The sequence below is a fragment of the Amia ocellicauda genome, chromosome 21 (assembly GCF_036373705.1).
Source record: "Amia ocellicauda isolate fAmiCal2 chromosome 21, fAmiCal2.hap1, whole genome shotgun sequence".
NCBI lineage: Eukaryota > Metazoa > Chordata > Actinopteri > Amiiformes > Amiidae > Amia > Amia ocellicauda.
Window position 1 is genome coordinate 10,961,586 of NC_089870.1, and position 22,434 is coordinate 10,984,019.

The 22,434-nt window shown below is 45.8% G+C and overlaps 2 long non-coding RNA genes across 2 annotated transcripts; both read right to left on the bottom strand.

Moving 5' to 3' along the window:
- Window positions 1-4,235: 4,235 nt before the first annotated feature.
- On the bottom strand, window positions 4,236-6,347 carry LOC136717058 (uncharacterized). The gene is made up of 3 exons (XR_010805181.1): window positions 6,172-6,347; window positions 5,500-5,606; window positions 4,236-5,221 (listed from the first exon to the last, which is right to left on the bottom strand). It is a non-coding gene; the product is annotated as an uncharacterized LOC136717058 (long non-coding RNA).
- A 5,445-nt stretch (window positions 6,348-11,792) lies between these two features.
- Window positions 11,793-14,848, bottom strand: LOC136717226 (uncharacterized). The gene is made up of 4 exons (XR_010805204.1): window positions 14,759-14,848; window positions 13,451-13,912; window positions 13,171-13,218; window positions 11,793-12,896 (listed from the first exon to the last, which is right to left on the bottom strand). It is a non-coding gene; the product is annotated as an uncharacterized LOC136717226 (long non-coding RNA).
- Between the last annotated feature and the right edge of the window lie 7,586 nt (window positions 14,849-22,434).

The window sequence follows — 22,434 nt, forward strand, 5'->3', positions numbered from 1 at the left end:
TATCCGGCTGGTCTCCTGGGTAGATCTCATCTGGCTACAGATGGTCTTATAATCCCAGGAGGCCAGCATGACTTTATGGAGGCCTACTTCGAGCGCAAATGCTCGGAGCGCCCTGTAGAACGGCGGGGGGATCCCACGATTTATAAATTAAACATTTAAGCTTAACATACACCCAAGGCAATTATGAGTCTTTTATGAAGCGGTTGAGGCTCTGGACTTTGGGGCAGAGGGCCGGGGGTTCAGTCTCTCTGCTGCTGTACCCTTGAGCGAGGTACTTTACCTAGATTGCTGCAGTAAAAACTCTGTAGCTGTATAAATGGGTAACTATGTAAAAATAATGTAGTATATTGTAACAATTGTAAACCACCTTGGATAAAGGCATCTGCTAACAAATAAAATATGAATATGTATATATGAAATATTTCCCTAAATATTCTGTTCTCTATTGCCCCCTAGTGTTAATTGAAATGACTATAATAAGACTAGGTGCTTGGAAAGATTGGGTTATTGTTTAAATCTTGATTTGCAGACCCTGTACAAGCTGTGATTGTATGAGTTCATCAATGTTAATGTGCTATTTTCCAAATAGTGTTACTTATTGTCATGTCCAAACCACCTAATTAATTTGTGAAATCTATGAAAAACAAGACATATACACACAACTGCAGCAGACCAGTCTGTGTAAACCATAACTGTGTACTTCAAAATACAGGTGAAATTGTTATAAAGATTAAATTGGGGAAAAAACATTTACAGCTGCTGGTAGAATAAACAATACAACCGTACAATAAATGTTGATTTAGTATTTGTTTTATTTCTTTTTCCCAGTGTTATGTCCTGTCTGAATCTATTCCAGTGTTTTCATTAACCTTTTCTTTTTTTGTTCATTGCACAACATTGCCTAACTGTGTTCTCCTTTTAATCAGAAAATTGAGTCGCTTGGTAACAAACAGGATGCTGTGATTATAACACAATGAAAATGCTTGGCTGTGTGATTGAAACACAGAGCCCAGAAACTGGGCCGAAATGGGGAAAATACACACTGGGGAGGGGGGGTGTTGAGCTGGTTGCAACTCAAAGGTTTAACCAGATGACTGATTAGAGTGATAGCAAGTGTTTTGGCCTATGTGTAACACACTGTAGGTACAGCCTGCTAGTGGAATAAAAACAATATAAGAGTGGCGTGTCACACGTTTATTAAACAGGTGTTTATGAAGCCCCACCTGTGAGCGCCACACATTATCGTCTAAAACGCGGGAATGGCAGACGGGTGGACAAGGCTAGAAGAATATGTTTGTTTTTGTTTTTTTTAGTTTTGTTTTTATTCATTCAGCAGTCGTTCAGGTTGTAAATACTTTCTTATTTTTTTATTTTTAATCCAGCTAGTTCAATCTCTCTGTTGATCGCTGCAGAGAAGTTTTAGGCAGTTCCCACTGTGCGCACAGAGACGGGCAGAAAAGCGTTTGGGGTTGCTGCTCCGACTGCAGGGAATGGTCTTCAATCTGACCTAAAACTGCAGGAGCTTGTAGCACTGGGTGTGTATAAACCTAAATAGCTGTATTTATTTGGTCATGTATTGGTGCTGGATGGTATGGTGTCTATATTTTGATTTCCCTATGTTGTGTTGTGTGTTTTAAATTAGTTTGTGTTTGCTGATGTCTGTCTTGCCCAGGACACTCCTGTAAAAGAGATTTTTAATCTTAGCGAGTTCTTTTCCTGGTTAAATACAGTGAGGGGAAAAAAGTATTTGATCCCCCGCTGATTTTGTCCACTTGCCCACTGACAAAGAAATGATCAGTCTATAATTTTAATGGTAGGTGTATTTTAACAGTGAGAGACAGAATAACAACAACAAAAAATCCAGAAAAACGCATTTCAAAAAAGTTATAAATTGATTTGCATGTTAATGAGGGAAATAAGTATTTGACCCCTTCGACTTAGTACTCGGTGGCAAAACCCTTGTTGGCAATCACAGAGGTCAGACGTTTCTTGTAGTTGGCCAACAGGTTTGCACACATCTCAGGAGGGATTTTGTCCCACTCTTCTTTGCAGATCCTCTCCAAGTCATTAAGGTTTCGAGGCTGACGTTTGGCAACTCGAACCTTCAGCTCCCTCCACAGATTTTCTATGGGATTAAGGTCTGGAGACTCCAGGACCTTAATGTGCTTCTTCTTGAGCCACTCCTTTGTTGCCTTGGCTGTGTGTTTTGGGTCATTGTCATGCTGGAGTACCCATCCACGACCCGTTTTCAATGCCCTGGCTTTGGGAAGGAGGTTCTCACCCAAGATTTGACGGTACATGGCCCCGTCCATCGTCCCTTTGATGCGGTGCAGTTGTCCTGTCCCCTTAGCAGAAAAACACCCCCAATGCATAATGTTTCCACCTCCATGTTTGACGGTGGGGATGGTGTTCTTGGGGTCATTCCTCCTCCTCAAAACACGGCGAGTTGAGTTGATGCCAAAGAGCTCGATTTTGGTCTCATCTGACCACAACACTTTCACCCAGTTCTCCTCTGAATCATTCAGATGTTCATTGGCAAACTTCAGATGGGCCTGTACATGTGCTTTCTTGAGCAGGGGGACCTTGCGGGCGCTGCAGGATTTCAGTCCTTCACGGCGTAGTGTGTTACCAATTGTTTTCTTGGTGACTATGGTCCCAGCTGCCTTGAGATCATTAACAAGATCCTCCCGTGTAGTTCTGGGCTGATTCCTCACCGTTCTCATGATCATTGAAACTCCACGAGGTGAGATCTTGCATGGAGCCCCAGACCGAGGGAGACTGACAGTTATTTTGTGTTTCTTCCATTTGGAAATAATCGCACCAACTGTTGTCACCTTCTCACCAAGCTGCTTGGTGATGGTCTTGTAGCCTATTCCAGCCTTGTGTAGGTTTACAATCTTGTCCCCGACATCCTTGGACAGCTCTTTGGTCTTGGCCATGGTGGAGAGTTTGGAATCTGATTGATTGATTGCTTCTGTGGACAGGTGTCTTTTATACAGGTAACGAGCTGAGATTAGGAGCAGTCCCTTTAAGAGAGTGCTCCTAATCTCAGCTCGTTACCTGTATAAAAGACACCTGGGAGCCAGAAATCTTGCTGATTGATAGGGGATAGCTGTCCAAGGATGTCGGGGACAAGATTGTAAACCTACACAAGGCTGGAATGGGCTACAAGACCATTGCCAAGCAGCTTGGAGAGAAGGTGACAACAGTTGGTGCGATTATTTCCAAATGGAAGAAACACAAAATAACTGTCAGTCTCCCTCGGCCTGGGCTCCATGCAAGATCTCACCTCGTGGAGTTTCAATGATCATGAGAACGGTGAGGAATCAGCCCAGAACTACACGGGAGGATCTTGTTAATGATCTCAAGGCAGCTGGGACCATAGTCACCAAGAAAACAATTGGTACCACACTACGCCGTGAAGGACTGAAATCCTGCAGCGCCCGCAAGGTCCCCCTGCTCAAGAAAGCACATGTACAGGCCCATCTGAAGTTTGCCAATGAACATCTGAATGATTCAGAAGAGAACTGGGTGAAAGTGTTGAGGTCAGATGAGACCAAAATCGAGCTCTTTGCCATCAACTCAACTCGCCATGTTTGGAGGAGGAGGAATGACCCCAAGAACACCATCCCCACCGTCAAACATGGAGGTGGAAACATTATGCATTAGGGGTGTTTTTCTGCTAAGGGGACAGGACAACTGCACCGCATCAAAGGGACGATGGATGGGGCCATGTACCGTCAAATCTTGGGTGAGAACCTCCTTCCCTCAGCCAGGGCATTGAAAATGGGTCGTGGATGGGTACTCCAGCATGACAATGACTCAAAATACACAGACAAGGCAATAAAGGAGTGGCTCAAGAAGCAGCACATTAAGGTCCTGGAGTCTCCAGACCTTAATCCCATAGAAAATCTGTGGAGGGAGCTGAAGGTTCGAGTTGCCAAACGTCAGCTTCGAAACCTTAATGACTTGGAGAGGATCTGCAAAGAGGAGTGGGACAAAATCCCTCCTGAGATGTGTGCAAACCTGGTGGCCAACTACAAGAAACGTCTGACCTCTGTGATTGCCAACAAGGGTTTTGCCACCAAGTACTAAGTCGAAGGGGTCAAATACTTATTTCCCTCATTAACATGCAAATCAATTCATAACTTTTTTGAAATGCGTTTTTCTGGATTTTTTTGTTGTTATTCTGTCTCTCACTGTTAAAATACACCTACCATTAAAATTATAGACTGATCATTTCTTTGTCAGTGGCCAAACGTACAAAATCAGCAGGGGATCAAATACTTTTTTCCCCTCACTGTAGCTGTATTTATTTAGTCATTTATTGATGCTGGATGGTATGGTGTCTGTATTTTGATTTCCCCATGTTGTGTTGTGTGTTTTAAATTAGTTTGTGTATGCTGATGCCTGTCTTGCCCAGGACACTCCTGTAAAAGAGATTTAAAATCTCAGGGAGTTCTTTTCCTGGTTAAACAAAGGTTAAAAAAAAAAAAGATGGTTTAAATGCCTGACGCTGTGAGGTAATTGAAAAGTCTTGACAATGAACCTTGAAAGCGCTGCAAAAGCCTTGTCAAAGCACCTCGAAAGCGCTTGAAAAGGGCTTGAAGTCGGCTTCTGAAAAGCTGGAAGCGCCCTGTCTGCTGCTGGCCTGTGCTCTGGTGGATTGACAGCAGTGTGCGATAGAAAACACCGCAGCTGTAGCCGTCTATACTACCCAGGTATATATGGACCTGCAGTGAGCCTATACTGTTGTAGTAGCGCAGGCAGCCGGCACACTTGTACCGGCGCACATTGCCCACCCTCTCTCTGATTGAGACGGCCTTCACAAAGGCAGGGTCCATGTAAGCACTGTTCCTAATAACCAGCTCTCCACTGCTGACCGAGGAGCCGGCATCGCCGAGCCCGCTCTCATCCTGGCAGGCGGCTGGGAGCTCTGCAGGGCCGCAGCGTCGGGTCTCCTGCTCGGCTCTGACCTCTGTGCACTCAAACGCATCTATTGGTGAACAAGTGAGCGCGTCTTCCTCCTTCCCAATGGGCTCCTCAGGCCCTCCTCCGCTCTGTGTCTGCTCCCCAGACACCTGTGGGTCCAAGTCAGATGGGCTGCTGGGTGGCAGGGTGCTGGACTCAGAGAGCCCAGCAGAGTCACACCTGTCAAACCAAGCCAGGATCTTTCTCTGCACGCAGACTCGTGAACCCTGGTCCACTGAATCTTGAGTCACTGCAATAGAGAGAAACAGACACTTTAGAGGCTCTCTGTTTTAGGGAAAAGTTAATACAGGCATGTCATTGTCTAGGTACCCTTTTCAATTACATTTCAGTGGATTCCCCAATACAAATCAAAGTTTATATACTACCAATTGATGTTTTTGGTTTTAACACATTGATCTTGAAATCAGTTTTTTTTTCTTCAAGTAACTTCATTATAAAATATCAGATCAGCAATTGGAATTAACATTTGGAAATTCTTTTAAATTAAACCATCAAAAAGGAACTTACTTGTGGTATTGATGGGGTATTTGGCAGCTGGAGTGCAGACGGGTTTCAGTGTCGCCAGGAGCACTATTAATCCGTGTCCAACTCTGCAAGGTCTTCGATGCAAATGGCTAGGCTCAATAATACAAATGAGAAAGTTAGGAAGGGATTTCCATAGACATCAGAATTGAATCTTCACATTTTAAATCTTTGGCTGCTGACATCAAAGAGGCCTAGTGACATCATAGAATCGCCACATTTTGAGAGTTTTCATGTAAGCTGGCCTGGAGAATGGCCCTTTTTCCTTCCTTCAGTTCAACAGCCATGCAGTAGTAGCAGCTCATGGCCCCACACAATGTGTGGGCATAAAATAACACCAGCTAATGCGACTTCAGTGTTTTTAAATGTGAAACAATCCTACTCCATACACATGCTGCAATTTACCTGCACACTACTGTTACTGTTACTATACTATACACAACAAGCAATGCACTAATAATAGCAACATCATACAACAACCATGATACATTACTGTGGGTATTACTCCAATGCAAAAATCCTGTAGAGGACGATAATGATTTAAAACAAACAAAAAAATCACTTTGCCAACAAGCTTTCTCATAACAGCACCATTGCATTATTAGACTGTTTGGTGTATATTATTATTCGATTACCCTACATAACTGCAATGTTTACCTTGTTACAACCAGATAATGTTCCCGGGCGGAACAAATTCAAGTGTGCTAGGCCTGCTGTCGCTTCTCTGTCGCAAAATTCAGTCTTCGTTAAAGAGCAAAATCGAGTCGCTGTCTCTCGCTGTGCAGTCTGCGCTTTGTGACGCCGCGCGCTCTCTTAGTACGGTGTCCGAGGTTCCAAAGCACGGGGCCGTGACGCCGTTGCTAGGCGATTAATTGATGCAGTACTTGTGACGTAGCGCTACAGTGCATTTCAATGCATGTCACTGTCTATATCCGCTTCATAGAGCCGAGTATGAAGGGGCATTTGCGAACCATTGCGCATGCGCAAATCATTAAACAAGCGGTACTGTACACATAAGGACAACCCCAGCAGCCCATGCAGTTATAAACGGAACAGCAATAAACCATATGAATCAACAAGTGTAGAAAATAACCAAGTGACTGACTATAGGCCTAGCATGTATTTAATCACGTATTGAAAAATGTGCGTTGATTTTGATAGTTTTCATCACCAGCGGCCAGTCCCGTCCCCCCATCCCAAGAAAGACCCTACAATGTTAAAAATGCAACCCTTGTTAACAGACTCAGGGAGTTGACAGTTAGTCTACACTAAGCATGGCCCTCACACTTGCGGCTCAGACCGTGTCTCCGCGTCAGCAGGTGTCCAGCGCGTCTCTGGCGGATCCATGTTCAGACGCATCTGAAGCCGCGGGCTGGAGTAGCTGGATCAGCGGGCGCATGTGGCTCCGCGGCGGACTGCACTGCTCACTTGATCGGGCTCCGCCGCCGGCCCGCTTCCTGTCGCGGAGTCTGTGATCGGGCGACAGACAGTAAACCAGCCTTGAGACCAGTAGAGCCCAAGACACAGACATCTGAAATGGGTAATATATTGATTAGACTCCCATTGAACCATGCCGCTAGACCAACACTTGTCCTCACGTATTGTTTAATTATTAGAAAGCATCGCCTGCAAAGAGTACTTTCAAAGGCACTATATAAGTGTACATTGGTTCAATGTGAATAAGTTGTGACACAAATGTGTAAGCACTCCTAATGTCATGTGTAACTGTTTGTTTCAGCAGATATGTTGAATTCCCTTTTGCTTTCTCTCTTTTAAATGGACGTTTCTGAATCTATGTAACCTTGGACTGTTTTATTAAAGCTTTGGTACAGTGCACTCAATGAAAACTGTGGTTAGCTTAAGTGCAATGAATTTAACACCTGGAACTGAAATGGTAAGGGTAAAGTATTTAAAACGCCCAATTAATATATCTGAATCTATTATTCTCTGATGAATTTAGTGGACAATTCAATCTTCCTGTAGGCTATAAATATTTACCAATTGCAAGCCTAAACATGCAACAGGACACTCAGTTACCTTGATAAGTTGTTTTAAAGGTGCAGCGCAAACTGCCACTTTAAACATATCATGGAAATAAAAACATGACATAATCCACATTTTGAATACATATTTTAAAATGGCAGAAAAATGTATGCTTTTTGTACAGTAGCAGATGCCCATGAATTGCCTTGCAGGTCCATCTGTGCTTTTCGAATGAGGCCCATATTTCAGGGGTTTTCACTTCTGTGTTCGATTTGTGTTGGAGTGTGTCGTTGTGATATTGGCTTTCACCCTGAATGGACGCCCCAGCGTTTGTGTGGATGTATGCGCTCTTACTGGGACTCTGCCCTCCAGTTTTCGCTCAATAAGAGTGGAGGCATATGTTGGTTTTCAACACAGTGTAGTGCCTGACCTTGGAGCATCTGCTCCGCTTTGTTAAGTAGATGCTTTTTTCCATAATTTGCTCTTTGGTTGTTCTTGTTTCAGATTTCCAGCTTAAGGGTTTGCTATCCGGGGAAAAGGATTAGCATTTCAAGCTAATTGTGAACTAAATGAGCGCGAGGTAGAGGGGCAGAGACTGCACAAGATCCAGATTTTGTTTTTGTTTTTTTGGAGGGGTGGGGGTCCTCTGTCAGAGTCAGTGAAAATGCAAATATTTTATGATAAATTCCTGAAAATGTACCTTAAGTAGTTGTCACAACACAAATTGTTGTTGTTTGAAGAACTGATGACAAGAAGCAAATTAAGCATCCCATGAATCTACTGCTTTTAGAATTTGTGTATATATATATATACACTCACCTAAAGGATTATTAGGAACACCATACTAATACTGTGTTTGACCCCCTTTCGCCTTCAGAACTGCCTTAATTCTACGTGGCATTGATTCAACAAGGTGCTGAAAGCATTCTTTAGAAATGTTGGCCCATATTGATAGGATAGCATCTTGCAGTTGATGGAGATTTGTGGGATGCACATCCAGGGCACGAAGCTCCCGTTCCACCACATCCCAAAGATGCTCTATTGGGTTGAGATCTGGTGACTGTGGGGGCCAGTTTAGTACAGTGAACTCATTGTCATGTTCAAGAAACCAATTTGAAATGATTCGACCTTTGTGACATGGTGCATTATCCTGCTGGAAGTAGCCATCAGAGGATGGGTACATGGTGGTCATAAAGGGATGGACATGGTCAGAAACAATGCTCAGGTAGGCCGTGGCATTTAAACGATGCCCAATTGGCACTAAGGGGCCTAAAGTGTGCCAAGAAAACATTGAATAAACCATTATGAATATGATTCGGCCCTATTGTTACATTATTATTATTTGATGGGCTGATGTGAGACGAGCTTCTTTCATTGGGAGAGTGTAGTGCAATGACTGATTTGTTTGATTGTGGTTTGAAGGGCTGCAGGTGAGAGAGGGAGCGGGGGGCACATATAGACCTGCTAAGGCAGGAGAGAGGAAGGCTGTATAATGTGATGGATTGTCCTCTAAGGTTGAGCATGTTCTTCACTGTCTCTTTATTGTGTGTCAGCATGGGAGCTCCTGCCTCATTGAATGTGAACAGTGAAGCACCACGTCTCTGCTTGTCAGTTTGTGTTCTACCTCCCCCTAGTGGCAAATAAAGGTCAATGAAAGAGAATGACTGTAAACCTTTTCTTTTTCAAACACCCTGCTTTAGCGCCTTCTTGGCTCCACATTCAGAACCATTTATGAGAAACAGTTCCATTAATTAAGAAAAGAACCTACAAGGAGCTAATTAGTAATACAATAAATTATTAACAAAATATATAAATAAGATATACAGCCTACTGAGCATCGACTGAGGGGATGTAGTGCCTCAGAAAACATGTCTGTCCAGTAGGTGAAATGAGTTCAAGCTTATACTGTTGTACCTATAACATCAACAATAATAATAACAATTTAAGAAAACAAGTTATTAAAAATGTGCTACAGTTAAACTCATATTTTATAATTCAGCATAAAATAAAGAACAAACCGCCGGTCATGAATCTGCTGTCACAGGACAAGACCGCTCTGTAACTGACAGATACAGAGCGGTTTTAGCCGATCCATGACCTGTGAGTCAACACATTGCCTGATCTGCCACCCCCGCTGAAGTTTAAAAGCGACCCAACATGGCTTTACATACGTTTAATCATGGCTGAATTCACAGGTAACTGCCATCAATGCACAATTGACTGATAACACAATTTGATATGCTGCTGTGGTGTGTTATTTCAGCAGGACACACAGTCCCTAACAGCAATTAGTGATTGATTGATTTATCTTAGGGAGACAAAAGGACATTGATTGTTGACTTGATCATCAAGGTCACCCAGCCATTCTCTGTGGTGGAAGATGAGAGATTCAAGGCCTTTGTTAAGAAGCCTGAACCCAACTATGTGCTTCCTTCAAGGCACACTCTCAAGGCAATGGTGGGCTCAAGGTACCAACAAACCTGGGAAAAGGCAATTGCTGAAGTGGCTGGAGCAGCGGTGGCTAGACCTGGTCCTGCAGGGCTGCAGGGTGTACAGGTTTTTGTTCTATCCAGATTGTTAATGGCTTAAATGAACCAATTGTGGGTCTTAATTAGGTACAATTGCCTTGTGTTCAAGACAGGGTTGGCCACCCCTGGTCTAGAGCTGGGTTCAGATCCTGGTGCAGCACCTGTCTTCTAGAAATCTGTTGTGTGTGGTGTGTGTCAGTGCCAGAGGGGGCAGTGTCAGGCTGATACACCAGAGCTTTGAGAACATGTGAAGGGAGTCCTTGTGGCTCACTGCATGGTGTGCTGGTCTAGATGTCATGAGGACCTGGGTTCAAATCCTGGCAGGCCACCTGTTTCTGGTGAAATCTCTTGGTCATGTACTTGTACTTTGTCAGAGGGGGCAGTGTGAGGTAGTTGATCAGTGAGCATGTGTGTATGGTGTGGCTCACTGCATGGAGTGCTGGTCTGAAAGCTTGAAGGCCCAGTGTTCAAGTCCAGGCTGAGGTGCATGCTACTGAGGTAAGTACATGATAGAGGACAGAGTGGGTTGTGTGAGACTGGAGGAGGTAGTTTAGGCTGGGTGGGGTGGTCTAGGGTAAGACAGCTGCAGAGAGGAGATGTTGGGTAGAATGAGGTAAGTGGTTGTCTAGGGTGAGATGATTGAGGATAAGAGAGGTGAGGTGTCAGGCATGTAGTGGTTGGGCTACAAGGAGGGCACATGTAGTCTAGGAAAAGAGGACTGTGTGCAGGTTTGGTCTATATTTAAAAAAAAGTTGCAGTCTCTTGCACCCCCTCAATCTAACCCAACCCAGTTTTTTTAACTTCCTCTCCCCTCATTCCAGCCCACTCCATCCATGACATCTGTTACCCTAGACCACCCCACCCACCTTTCTAACCTAAACTCCCCCTCCACTCATTCTACTACAACCCACTCTACCCCTGGTATCCACACATTGGTTAGTATTATATCCCTTAATGTACTTACCTCAGCAGCATGCTCCTCAGCCTGGACTTGAACACAGGTCCTTTGAACTTTCAGACCAACACTCCATGCAGTGAGCCACACATATTCACTGATCAAAGATCTGGTATATCTACCTCACACTGCCCCCATCTGACCCTAAAACAAAGCACAAGTCCAAGAGATTTGCAGAAGACAGGTGGTGCACTAGGATTTGAACCCAAGTCCTATTGGCTTCCAGACCAGCACTCCCTGCAGTGAGCCACAAGGATTCCCTTCACACTTTCTCAAAGCTCTGGTGTTATCAGCCTGACACTGCCCCCTCTGGCACTGAAACACATCATACACAATTCACAAGCATTCATGGAAGAAAGACACTGCACCAGGATTTGAACCCAGGTCCTGTGAGGCTTCAGACCAGCACACAACACAATGAGCCACAAAGGACTCTGCATTTGAATACTCAGATATCTGATATATCCACCTTACACTGCTATGTAAGGCTAATCTGATCGATGTTGCTAGATATGGAAATCTGGCACATATAGTTAAATGACTAACATGATTTTAACATGATTTAAACACTTTTATTGAACATTCTCAAAGCCCAGCAACTTCATTACTTACTTCCCCTCAAAATTTGCTCCTGATACACAATACATGCAAGTGACTTCATTGCAGGCCCTCAGTCTCGCCAGTGAATTCTGTATTTATATTTTATTTCAAAATTAATACTGCACAATGAACAATATCAGTATTTTACTGACTGAGCTGTTTTTCAAGTTCAAATGTATGCAATAAATTAATGTTAATAAAGACTGTTTCTATTTTGTTTAAGTACTGCTCATTTATTTAACATACTGTACAGAGTGTTACCTATGCCTACTGCATTTATATTTCAAAATCTCAGTCTACATTTATATTTGGACACATCCTTAAAGCACTGTTTAGATTATGCCTAGCTTTCCTATCTTCTTTTACAATTCATTTTTGTATTCTTTCTAATGTCTAGATTATTTTTACATGACTGTGGATTAGTGCTTCTTAAACCATGCACATGGTCTTCTTATTACTGAGCACAATATTACCGTAATGCCAAAAGGAAGAGTGAATCGTGATGGTTTCAGTCTGAAGGAAAGTGGAAGATTTGGTTTTGGGAATGAAAACAGATGTCCAGCTGCTCCCCTCTCAATCCAAGGCACCTATATCTTTTAAGGTTAGTATTTCAAGTCTCAAATGTGGGTCAAACAGGGTCAGACATGTTAAAATGTAAATGCAAATTAGACACCTTCACTGCTAAAACTAAAAACAAATGCACATTTTTCAAAATGCAATACTAACCTACACAAGACATTAACTGATTTATCTCAAAGGTTTGAGTTATGCTCTTGAATTTGGCAGGGTGGATCATGTGACATTACCAAACTAAACTAGACCAAATCAATGAGCTGCCCGTGAATCACAACATACAAATCCCTATCAAACCTTATTGCAGTTTCATTTATTGATTGTGTAAAATACTCCAACAAATCTTGTCAAACACCTTCTTTAGAAGTGTATGGAAAAAAATTGAAGTAAAAAGACATTTCTGTGGCAATAGCTTCTTGAAAACTACTCTTATAAACTAACATGGGCAAACATGTTACGAGACATTTCATGTTAATATGCACAGACACCAACATATCAACATGGCTAGGGCCAAGGCCAGCGCACCTGTGTCACAGTAGCACCAGCGTTTAACCTGCTGGATGAGAGCCATGGTGCTGCAACAGCAGTTCGGCTTTATCTGACATATATTGCATTGTACATCAGCATCTTTTGCACACTAAACAAATACCACACAGTGCTCGAGTGCCTGCCAGTCCCGAGCAGCGTCCTGGCACTCCTCTCCTCGGCCTGGCTCCCTCTGTCTCCCCGGTCCGCCATTTGCACTAGATTAACATTTAGACGTCAAATCATATGCAACAGCGCCCAGCCTATTGATTACACTACACCACCTTGGTATTGCACGAGCAGGAGGAGTTCCTAATGAACAGATCAAATTAACCATAAATATTTAAACACACAAAACAGTGGCCAGCTGTTTCTCCTGTAGAAAGAGAAAAACTATGAATGACCAAACATAACTGACAATATACTAAAGTAACTTTTTAATATAAAAAAAAAAACAGTAAACTGCCTAAAATAATAAAAATAATACATTACCTCAGGTGACCCAAACCAATCCAGTGATCTTCCCTCTTGTTCATCCTACTGAATACCAACAAAAAAACACTTAGACTGGGGGAACCAGCACACGAACAAGCACAAGACACATGGAGAGCATGTGTTCCTATGAGTGTGTTATACAGGGGGGCGATTGCCAGGAATGCTTAGTGACTGAATTATTGGTGGCAATTAAGCAGAACTGGTCTCACCTGCTGCACATCAAAGGTGCAAGAAGCTTTTTGTGCAAATGCAGACATGAATACAAGAACTCAAATACCTTATCAAACTGTTGAGAATTAAACTAGTGAATTCCGAATCCTAAATCTTCCCGGGGTGTGGTGCAGCTGTGTCACTGTTATCCACAACTGTGTCTTAGAAAACTCTTACAATCCTGTTATAGTCTTAGTGGTGGCATCCACAAAATAGACAGATCTGCATACACTTTTAAGACCTTTCTCCCCAATGGACATTACTCAGCTCTCCAAGTAACATGAGATGCCCAGAGCAGCATACAGGCATGATGAGTTAACCCAAAGTCACATGGGAGGACATGCAGCTCCGAACTCCCCAGGGCTGCTTTACTTGCAGACCACTGCGCAATGAGAGGGTGCTACTGATGTGCAGATGAGGTTTCAGTCCAGGCTGCACTGGGACAATCGCCAGTCTGTGCCGACACATTCACAGCAGATGGATTGAGGCCAGTGAATCAATCGGCTGCTGACGGGGCTTTCTCCTGAAACTGTAGAGAGAACTGTGTAAAGACAAGCAGAAGCCAATTAACATGAAATCCCACAGCTTCTTACTGGGAGTGTAGAGAACTGTTCACATGCTGAGGGGCACAGAATACAGATCATAATATATATATATATATATATATATATAGATATATATACATACATAAACAAACTGCCCATCTATAATCCTATTTACAGTCAGAGGTCTTATGGCCACAAATAATTTAAACAATTGAATTAAAGATTGTTGGATATGTTTCTTTGTTTGTCAATCCTGAGCTTTTTTCAGAAAATTGACATTTGACATAACATAACACAGATTATTACAGAATCTTAAAAACAATCAGCTGTTCATGACAGTATTACATCCAACACCAACATATACTAGAAACAATTTCACTTGTAATATGTATTATAAGTCAAATTATGTTTCCAGTAAATCTGAATACAGTATATTGGATCAGGAATGTATTCTATTCATACAAGATGTATACTATACTAAGTGTTAAGGAAAAAACGTATTAAACACATGTAAGGGAGGCTCTGTTTTTATTCTGTATTTTTCATTTAAGAGAATTTGCCCTTCTGGCAACCTGGGGTGATGTAGAGCATCAGAATGACAATTTAAGGTGCAAAATAACGTTGACAATTGAAATGCTGCAATTAAAATGGGTCCAGATGTGACCAAAGGCTGCTATATTGTTTACACCACTGGGAGATACTCATGCAACTGGACCCAATCCGTATCAAAATTACTCATGAATCATTATTTTGTTAGATTTTTAGAATGTGAAAAGTCACTTAAATATAACTCCAGAACAATGCTAGTGTAAACAAATGACGTCACGCACAGAATGCTGCAGGCGGCGCGTCACACTGTTGTTTCCCGAGTTGTGGCTTCTGTCACTAAAACCGCGTCTAGTCCCGTCCATAGACCCGCACCTGCGTGAAACAGGACAAAACCCGCTGCTCACGCAATATACAGCTCACGCTGAACACGGTGCCCTGGATTCAGCTTCAATCACACACGGGCTGCAGCGGATTTACCGCGGGGGACGATTCCCACGTCCTCTCGTCGGAGGCCGGACCTCCGAAGTGCCGCTGTGTGCACGACCAGGTGAGGACGCTATTGCGCCAATCGTTCCTTCTTGTCCTTCTTTCTAACGTGTGGCAGAGCTTTTGATCATCTCTGTAATGTCAGCGCTTACAGTTTGCACAATAATGGAACCGCGGACACTGTAAGGGTTTGTGAGCCCCAGACGCGGCTCTGTTTTCATATATTGCTCAGGATTTACAGAGGCGTTGACCACATGGGGGCTTAGCCCGGAGTCACAACCCAAATAGCGGGGTCCCGGGGCACCCTCCCCCGGAAGACAAACCTATATTTTCAACAGCTAAACACCATAGTTATACGTGTATATAAAACTGGAATGCAAACCGCCGAGCACGAGCGAGATTGCTGTCCGCCATCTTGTGTGCTCAAAGAACGCGAGAGGCGCGAGTTCGGCACAGCGGTCAGTTGAACACAGATGTGAGTCCAGGCCTGTTCATATTCATATTCCCATTTCACTGCTCACTGCACATGCGTATTGTATTAAATGCAAATAAACTCAAATAACACGACTCGTTCCTTGTCAGTTGAAGCTGCTGGATATTTTTCATTTTTGATGAAATACTGTGAAATGTGACTGTCAAATGGGTTGAGATCAATCCGTCTGTAACTGTTCTGCTGTGCGATTACAAACAGTTGCAAACATGCTGATCTTGACAGCTTTGTAACACATTTGAAAGGGTGTTGGTTTGCAGACAGTCATTTTGAGTGTGTTATTGTATCTGCACACACACGTGTACGACTCAGGACATCTGTCTCCCTAAAATGAACCAAATGTGTTTAATGAATGATATTGTATGTTCACTTGCTTTGTGGATTACTGAAATGTGTGCTATTTCTTTTATGAACTGTATTTTTGAATATTGTATGGAGCTCATTTGTATTGGGTTTTTAATGTACATTTTATTGTGCAGCTGAGATACATGTTGCATATTTGATGGCTCTTGTTCGTGTCAATAATGATGCTGCATTACAGTGTCAGTGTTATTACTGTGGATTTGATATCAGCTGTGTTTTCATATTGCGATGCATTACAGTGTCTGTATCACATGATTTGCGTTTAATTATGTACTATTGAAATGTAAGGATGATCAATGAAACACACGAATAGTGGAAAGCATTTTTAAAGGGCAACTGCCCCCACATTTTGTGCTGCCAAGAGCCGACCCCCCATTTCAACGCACCCCAGTGATGGCCCCCACTTTCAATGCACCCCAATTTCGTCCCAATGCTTCAGCGCACCCCAGTGATGTTCCCAATTTCAACGCACCCAAGTGTTGACCCCGAGTTTCAGTGCACAACAGTTACAGCCCCCTGTCTCAGTGTACCCCAGTGATGACCCCCACTTTCAATGCACTCAGTCATCTTACACAGGAGGTGTGCTCCCAGTGCCCGACCTCCCAGTTTCCACACCACAGCTACAAGGTGTTCGTGCTGCCAGAAGCCCGACCCCCAGTTTCAGTGCACCCCAGTGATGACCCCAAGTTTCAACGCACCCCAGTTACGGCCCCCAGTTTCAACGCACCCCAGTGATGACCCCAAGTTTCAACGCACCCCAGTTACGGCCCCCAGTTTCAACGCACCCCAGTGATGTTCCCAATTTCAACGCACCCCAGTGATGACCCCAAGTTTCAACGCACCCCAGTGATGGCCCCGAGTTTCAACGCATGCCAGTTACGGCACACAGTTTCAACGCACCCCAGTTATCTCCCTGAGTTTCAACGCACCCAAGTTACGGCCCTCAATTTCAACGCACCCCAGTGATGACCCCAAGTTTCAACGCACCTCAGTGATGGCCCCGAGTTTCAACGCATGCCAGTTACGGCACACAGTTTCAACGCACCCCAGTTATCTCCCTGAGTTTCAACGCACCCAAGTTACGGCCCTCAATTTCAACGCACCCCATTTATGGACCCCAATTTCAACGCACCCCAGTGATGGCTCCCAGTTTCAACGCACCAAAGTGATGTTTCTAATTTCAACGCACCCAAGTGATGTTCCCAATTTCAACGCACCCCAGTGATGTTCCCAATTTCAACGCACACCAGTTAAGGCCCCCAGTTTCTACACACCCCAGTGATGGTCCCAATTTCAACGCGCCCCAGTGATGGTCCCAATTTCAACGCACCCCAGTTACGGCACATAGTTTCAACGCACCCCATTTATGGTCCCAATTTCAACGCACCCCATTTATGGTCCCAATTTCAACGCACCCCATTTATGGTCCCAATTTCAACGCACCCCAGTAATGGCCCCCTGTTTCAATGCACGCCAGTTACGGCACACAGTTTCAACGCACCCCAGTTATCTCCCTGAGTTTCAACGCACCCAAGTTACGGCCCTCAATTTCAAAGCACCCCATTTATGGTCCCAATTTCAACGCACCCCAGTGATGTTCCCAGTTTCAACACACGACAGTTAAGGCACACAGTTTCAACGCACACCAGTTACGGCACACTGTTTCAACGCACCCCATTTATGTCCCCCAGTTTCAGCGCACCCCAGTGATGGTCCTAATTTCAATACACCCCAGTGACGTTCCCAATTTCAACACACCCCAGTTACGGCACACAGTTTCAACGTGCCCCAGTGATGGCTCCCAGTTTCAACGCACCCGAGTCATGGCCCCGAGTTTCAACGCACGCTAGTTACGGCCTCCAATTTCAACGCACCCCATTTATGGCCCCCAGTTTCAATGCACCCCAGTGATGGTCCCAGTTTCAATACACCCCAGTGAGGTTCCCAATTTCAACACACCCCAGTGATGTTCCCAATTTCAACGCACCCCATTTACGGCACAAAGTTTCAACGCACCCTATTTATGGCCCCCAGTTTCAGCGCACCCCAGTGATGGTCCTAATTTCAATACACCCCAGTGAGGTTCCCAATTTCAACGCACCCCATTAACGGCACACAGTTTCAACGCACGCCACTTACGGCACACAGTTTCAACGCACCCCAGTGATGGCTCCCAGTTTCAACGCACCTCAGTGATGGCCTCGAGTTTCAACGCACGTCAGTTACGGCACACAGTTTCAACGCACCCCAGTTATCTCCCTGAGTTTCAACGCACCCATGTTACGGCCTTCAATTTCATCGCACCCCATTTATGGCCTCCAATTTCAACACACCCCAGTGATGTTCCCAGTTTCAACGCACCCCAGTGATGGCCCCGAGTTTCAACGCACCCTATTTATGGCCCCCAGTTTCAGCGCACCCCAGTGATGGTCCTAATTTCAATACACCCCAGTGAGGTTCCCAATTTCAACACACCCCAGTGATGTTCCCAATTTCAACGCACCCCATTAACGGCACACAGTTTCAACGCACGCCACTTACGGCACACAGTTTCAACGCACCCCAGTGATGGCTCCCAGTTTCAACGCACCTCAGTGATGGCCTCGAGTTTCAACGCACGCCAGTTACGGCACACAGTTTCAACGCACCCCAGTTATCTCCCTGAGTTTCAACGCACCCATGTTACGGCCTTCAATTTCATCGCACCCCATTTATGGCCTCCAATTTCAACACACCCCAGTGATGTTCCCAGTTTCAACGCACCCCAGTGATGGCCCCGAGTTTCAACGCACCCTATTTATGGCCCCCAGTTTCAGCGCACCCCAGTGATGGTCCTAATTTCAATACACCCCAGTGACGTTCCCAATTTCAACACACCCCAGTGATGTTCCCAATTTCAACGCACCCCAGTTACGGCACACAGTTTCAACGCACCCCAGTGATGGCTCCCAGTTTCAACGCACCCGAGTCATGGCCCCGAGTTTCAACGCACGCTAGTTACGGCCTCCAATTTCAACGCACCCCATTTATGGCCCCCAGTTTCAATGCACCCCAGTGATGGTCCCAGTTTCAATACACCCCAGTGAGGTTCCCAATTTCAACACACCCCAGTGATGTTCCTAATTTCAACGCACCCCATTTACGGCACACAGTTTCAACGCACGCCACTTACGGCACACAGTTTCAACGCACCCCAGTGATGGCTCCCAGTTTCAACGCACGCCAGTTACGGCACACAGTTTCAACGCACCTCAGTTATTGCCTCCAATTTCAACGCACCCCAGTGATGGCCCCGAGTTTCAACGCACGCCAGTTACGGCACACAGTTTCAACGCACCCCAGTTACGGCTCCCAGTTTCAACACACCCGAGTGATGGACCCCAATTTCAACGCACCTCAGTGATAGCCCCCACTTTCAACGCACCCCAATTTCGTCCCAATGCTTCAGCGCACCCCAGTGATGTTCCCAATTTCAACGCACCCAAGTGTTGACCCCGAGTTTCAACACACCCCAGTTATCTCCCTGAGTTTCAACGCACCCAAGTTACGGCCCTCAATTTCAACGCACCCCAGTGATATTCCAAATTTCAACACACCCAAGTGATGTTCCCAATTTCAACGCACCCAAATGATGGTCCAAATTTCAACGCGCCCCAGTGATGTTCCCAATTTCAACGCACCCAAGTGTTGACCCCGAGTTTCAGTGCACAACAGTTACAGCCCCCTGTCTCAGTGTACCCCAGTGATGGCCCCCACTTTCAATGCAGTCAGTCATATTACACAGGAGGTGTGCTCCCAGTGCCCGACCTCCCAGTTTCCACACTACAGTTACAAGGTGTTCGTGCTGCCAGAAGCCCGACCCCCAGTTTCAGTGCACCCCAGTGATTACCCCAAGTTTCAACGCACCCCAGTTATGGCCCCCAGTTTCAACGCACCCCAGTGATGACCCCAAGTTTCAACGCACCCCAGTTACGGCCCCCAGTTTCATCGCACCCCAGTGATGTTCCCAATTTCAACGCACCCCAGTTACGGCACACAGTTTCAACGCACCCCAGTGATGGCTCCCAGTTTCAACGCACCCCAGTTATGGCCCCCAGTTTCAACGCACCCCAGTGATGACCCCAAGTTTCAACGCACCCCAGTTACGGCCCCCAGTTTCATCGCACCCCAGTGATGTTCCCAATTTCAACGCACCCCAGTTACGGCACACAGTTTCAACGCACCCCAGTGATGGCTCCCAGTTTCAACGCACCTCAGTGATGGCCCCGAGTTTCAATACACCCCAGTGACGTTCCCAATTTCAACGCACCCCAGTTACGGCACACAGTTTCAACGTGCCCCAGTGATGGCTCCCAGTTTCAACGCACCCGAGTCATGGCCCCGAGTTTCAACGCACGCTAGTTACGGCCTCCAATTTCAACGCACCCCATTTATGGCCCCCAGTTTCAATGCACCCCAGTGATGGTCCCAGTTTCAATACACCCCAGTGAGGTTCCCAATTTCAACACACCCCAGTGATGTTCCCAATTTCAACGCACCCCATTTACGGCACAAAGTTTCAACGCACCCTATTTATGGCCCCCAGTTTCAGCGCACCCCAGTGATGGTCCTAATTTCAATACACCCCAGTGAGGTTCCCAATTTCAACACACCCCAGTGATGTTCCCAATTTCAACGCACCCCATTAACGGCACACAGTTTCAACGCACGCCACTTACGGCACACAGTTTCAACGCACCCCAGTGATGGCTCCCAGTTTCAACGCACCTCAGTGATGGCCTCGAGTTTCAACGCACGCCAGTTACGGCACACAGTTTCAACGCACCCCAGTTATCTCCCTGAGTTTCAACGCACCCATGTTACGGCCTTCAATTTCATCGCACCCCATTTATGGCCTCCAATTTCAACACACCCCAGTGATGTTCCCAGTTTCAACGCACCCCAGTGATGGCCCCGAGTTTCAACGCACCCTATTTATGGCCCCCAGTTTCAGCGCACCCCAGTGATGGTCCTAATTTCAATACACCCCAGTGACGTTCCCAATTTCAACACACCCCAGTGATGTTCCCAATTTCAACGCACCCCAGTTACGGCACACAGTTTCAACGCACCCCAGTGATGGCTCCCAGTTTCAACGCACCCGAGTCATGGCCCCGAGTTTCAACGCACGCTAGTTACGGCCTCCAATTTCAACGCACCCCATTTATGGCCCCCAGTTTCAATGCACCCCAGTGATGGTCCCAGTTTCAATACACCCCAGTGAGGTTCCCAATTTCAACACACCCCAGTGATGTTCCTAATTTCAACGCACCCCATTTACGGCACACAGTTTCAACGCACGCCACTTACGGCACACAGTTTCAACGCACCCCAGTGATGGCTCCCAGTTTCAACGCACGCCAGTTACGGCACACAGTTTCAACGCACCTCAGTTATTGCCTCCAATTTCAACGCACCCCAGTGATGGCCCCGAGTTTCAACGCACGCCAGTTACGGCACACAGTTTCAACGCACCCCAGTTACGGCTCCCAGTTTCAACACACCCGAGTGATGGACCCCAATTTCAACGCACCTCAGTGATAGCCCCGAGTTTCAACACACCCCAGTTATGGGCTCCAATTTCAATGCACCCCTGTGATGGCCCCGAGTTTCAACGCACGCCAGTTACTGCACACAGTTTCAACACACCCCAGTTATCTCCCTGAGTTTCAACGCACCCAAGTTACGGCCCTCAATTTCAACGCACCCCAGTGATATTCCAAATTTCAACACACCCAAGTGATGTTCCCAATTTCAACGCACCCAAATGATGGTCCAAATTTCAACGCGCCCCAGTGATGTTCCCAATTTCAACGCACCCAAGTGTTGACCCCGAGTTTCAGTGCACAACAGTTACAGCCCCCTGTCTCAGTGTACCCCAGTGATGGCCCCCACTTTCAATGCAGTCAGTCATATTACACAGGAGGTGTGCTCCCAGTGCCCGACCTCCCAGTTTCCACACTACAGTTACAAGGTGTTCGTGCTGCCAGAAGCCCGACCCCCAGTTTCAGTGCACCCCAGTGATTACCCCAAGTTTCAACGCACCCCAGTTATGGCCCCCAGTTTCAACGCACCCCAGTGATGACCCCAAGTTTCAACGCACCCCAGTTACGGCCCCCAGTTTCATCGCACCCCAGTGATGTTCCCAATTTCAACGCACCCCAGTTACGGCACACAGTTTCAACGCACCCCAGTGATGGCTCCCAGTTTCAACGCACCTCAGTGATGGCCCCGAGTTTCAACACACCCCAGTTATGGCCTCCAATTTCAACGCACCCAAGTGATGGCCCCGAGTTTCAACGCATGCCAGTTACGGCACACAGTTTCAACGCACCCCAGTTATCTCCCTGAGTTTCAACGCACCCAAGTTACGGCCCTCAATTTCAACGCACCCCATTTATGGACCCCAGTTTCAACGCACCCCAGTGATGGTCCCAATTTCAACGCACCCAAGTGATGGCTCCCAGTTTCAACGCACCCCAGTGATGTTCCTAATTTCAACGCACCCCAGTGATGGCTCCCAGTTTCAACGCACACCAGTTAAGGCCCCCAGTTTCTACAAACCCCAGTGATGTTCCC